Source organism: Lupinus angustifolius, chromosome LG19, assembly GCF_001865875.1.
Source record: "Lupinus angustifolius cultivar Tanjil chromosome LG19, LupAngTanjil_v1.0, whole genome shotgun sequence".
NCBI lineage: Eukaryota > Viridiplantae > Streptophyta > Magnoliopsida > Fabales > Fabaceae > Lupinus > Lupinus angustifolius.
The window spans coordinates 6,693,249-6,697,632 of record NC_032027.1 but is presented as its reverse complement, the minus strand read 5'-3'; positions in this window follow the sequence as shown (position 1 = coordinate 6,697,632).

Here is a 4,384-nt window from a genome sequence, read left to right as displayed (position 1 = left end):
TATAAACACTTAGTATACAATGTCCTTAATTTTTTTGAATGTATAGAACAATTTGCACTTTAACATGCAACTTTAGAAAATATGACAGTTTGGTAAAGTCGTGGACCAGGAATGCGACTCTAGTTGGATGATGTGCTTTCCATGCATGACTTGGCTAGGTCTTGTCACTCCATGAAAAGTCGTGGATGCTCAATACGAGATCCGTAGTTGTGCATGGAACCTATGTGACCCCAACTCCATATATACCCCTCCCTCTCAAACCAAAACTCATCGAATGCCAAGAAAAAATATTTAAAATCTAACTTAGTTGATTCCAATATCAACCAAGAGTGATTCCTAATCTAAGAAAAGTCATTATATAATGTAATTAAAGTTATTATTTTGTTCTTTAAACTATTATTTATTATTTATTATTTATTGTTACTATATGTTTATATGTAGATGGCTATTATTAGAGATATTGTTAGCAATTTTAGTGATGAAGAGGATATTGAGCTATGTAGTGATGATGATGAGATGTTGAGATTGCCACTAGTGAACCGGTTATCATAACATATGCTACTCCTTCATCTTTTTTCCTTAACATTGATTCTCATGCTGACCAAGATTATCCATATAGAAGTAGTAATTTGAATAATGATATTTTTATTGGTATGTAATTTGATTCAAAAGAAGCAACACTAAATGCAATAAAAAATTCATAATAGGAATTATGTTGATTACATTTTTGTAGAGTTTAGGCTAGATAAATATGTTGGAAAATGAAAACATTTTGGTGTTGGATGTGAATGGAGAATTTGTGCATCAATTAATGCAAAGTGTGATATTTGGAAGGTTAGAAAAATTAATGGAACACACACTTATGTAATCAGTAATATTTCTCAACAACCCACAAAATTGAACACATAATTCATTGCAAAGTGTATTATTCAGATATTATCTGCAGATCTCAGTATACAAATTAAACACTAATGAAAGAAGTAGTCACTCGTTTTAGTTATATGGTTACATATAGGAAGGTTTGGACTGTGAAACAAATAACAATGTTCCAAATTTATGGTGATTGGGAGGGATCGTACAAGGAATTACCTTGTTGGTTGAATGTTGTCTAGTATTATGCACCTGATACATTTGTAAGATATGCAGCATCTCGCCATGAAGATCATAGTACTTTATTTCATGATAGGGTCTTTTGGACTTTCAAATCATGCATTGAAGGATTTGGATTTTTTAAACCAATCCTTCAAGTGGATGAGACATTCCTGACTGGAAAATATACCAGAACATTGGTAATATCTAGTTCACAAGATGATAATAGAGGTATATTTCCAATTGCCTTTGTCATTATGGAAGGAGAGACTTAAGAAGTCCGAGAGTGTTTTTTCTACAATGTTTGGACCTATGTTACCCTACAACCGAATATGTGTATAATATTATATAGGGGTACATGTTTGATGGGTACACTCAATACTAAGCTGCCACAATGGTCTAATGCACAATCACTATACTATATTCGTTATGTTGCTAGCAATATCAAAAAGGAGTTCCAAGATATTGATCTTAAAGGAAAAAGTCATAGAAATGGTTATGTATTAAAAATTTTATTCCTTAGTAATTGCAAAGGTTAAATTATTTATTTTATGTGAATTATGTTAATAATGATGTATTAGTTGTAGAATATGAGTTGATGCGACCACGTTTTGAGTGATCGCTTGGTGTTTTGCGTCAAAAAAAATCGATGACATATTACAACAGATTTTGTATTTAGTAAAGGTTTTTTATGCGATTAGTAGATGTTTTTAACCTTCACAATATAACTAGCGAATGTTTCAAAAAACTCAATCCTTATGATTTCTAGAAGCGTTTTGTAGAGGTTTTAGAAAACCTCTAGTATTTATACATTTGTAGTAGTTTATTTGTGAAGGTTATTAACATACACTATTTATGAAGGTTTTTAACCTTCACTATTTGAGAAGGTCTTTGTAATATTTACCATGTAGGCTTTAAACCTCCACTATTTGAGAAGGTTAACTGTGGAGATTTTCAACCTCCACAACTCAAACTAAACATATTGAAACATGATGAAAGAGATAATTATTACATTTTTGTTAACTATCTGTAGTCCAGATAAAAAATACAAGTGGTAAAAACTTTGTAGTCCAACTTTGAAGGAGAGTACATATATTGACAATATTCCAGCTTTCAAGAAAAGGACAACTCTCAGTTTGGTATGTGTATGCTCAAAATTAATCTATACATAGTTACAAACATACAGTAGGTACAATCTTAATTACATGAAGAATAGACCCCTAAATTAAAGCACTAATTAGTTGAACAATGAACACATGCTTAATACACACTCAACCTCTACCAAGAGCACTAATTAATCATGTGCACCAACTTGTTACATACATAAGCTACCGGTAAATTAAATCACAATAGAACGCAGATTTAGAAGGTCATCACTTGCTCACTAACAAGTATCAAGCTCGGCATTGGCCTTCTCAGACTCCATTGGTCGCCACAATCTTCAAACAATATGATTTCAAATAGGGTTAGTTCTCCCAAATGAAAACGGAAAAAATATCCATGTCAGTGTTAGCTAGCCAGAGATGCATGTTGGATATCAAATTTAGTAGGAAGGCCATTGCTATAAACCAGAACAATTGCAAATATTATTTAGAATATATTGTATAAAGTAGCTTACAATTCTAAGCATCCCAACTTACGAGAAAGAAATTGTGGAAAAAAGCAATTCCACTGTCATGAACAAGATAGGTTCTTAACCATCATAATTAGATATCTTAATTCCTTTCCTCCATATGGTAGTCAAACAATCATAATTAGAAGAAGTGTACTTAACCATTAAGTTACATATAGAACTTTTAAAAAGATGATCTTCTTTACATGAAATAAGCATTTTATGAAACACCTTCCACTCAAAAACTAAAAATGAAGATTATATTCAAGCACTTTATAGAGTGCAGAAAATTTTGAAACCAAGTTAAAGTAGGATATGTTCAAATAAATAATAACCTATAATCACAACACGAATAGTAATAAGATTATGAAATAGACACCACATATACAAATAAAACAAAAGAGACAGCACCAAGATGCAATATTATATTAATTATATCTAATATGGTCCAAAAAATATTTATCGTATAATTTTGTTAGAAGAATTCGAGATCAATGTGCTCCTTTAAATGCTTTTCCAAACTCAGTGCAATGTTTACTTAAAAGAATGTGGATAATCGATTAACACTTAGTTTATCCCTAGAATGCACATATACATGTATTTATGTGATGCATGAACATATTATGAATGACATATCTCAAAGATGAAATGATTTAAAAGATTTATGCATATGAGATATGTATTAGGTGACCTAAGCCTTAGACTCAACTTAAACTAGTTTCTAGTCTAAGCCTAGTACCAATCAAAAGACTTAAGCATGCTGATTTGTTGGTGATCTTCAAGCTCTTATTAGCAAAAGTTGTCCTCATCAAAACCATGACATATAAAGAGAGCTTTCCAAAGTGTTCCTCTTGACATGCACACTTTCAATCTCCCCCTTTTTGATGATGACAAACACTACATCAACTTCATCAATTCTAATAACAATTGTTTGATGAATAAGCTTGAAGATTGTGTTGGCATGATTGATATGATGCGCAAATATTTCGGAAGTTGTTATTACTATCAACCTGCACAATCAAAAACAACAAAACAACCTTTCTCCCCCTTTTGACATTATCAAAAAGATAACCCAAGTCAAAAAATGAGGTAGAGATATGAGTTAAGCATAAAACGAAGTTAATGGATTAATTTGGGATTTAACAATTAACCTGTTTTATTTTTGGGTGAATTGAACAAATGTGTTTGTTTAGACAAAAGAGATAGCCAATAGGTAAGGAGAACGACATACAAGATTTTAATCAAATAGTAAGCAATGTTATCAACATAAAATCTCATATGATCAAGAACCATTCACAAAATCAAATAGGCTATTCGACATAATTAAAACAAAACAAAATAATGGCATAGCATAAAGAGTCAAAGAAGTCAAGAAAGGTTACAAACCATAATGAGTCAATCAAGGACAAATAAGAAGACACAAATAAGTCCTGAAAACAGAAACAACAACTAAATCCAGAAAGTGCCATAAAGAAGAAATAAACCTAAGGGTAAGATGGCCTAGGTCTAAAGTCTTCTAAACTATGGTTGAGGCGGAGGATGGTCAATCTGATCATCAGGAAAAGCAATGTTCTGATCACCTCTGATAAGCACAGATAGCTTCTGAAATTCTAAACAAAACATAGCATTCTGAGCTTCAGCATTAGATTGAATCATGTTCCTCAGCTCCTGAAATTTGTTGTC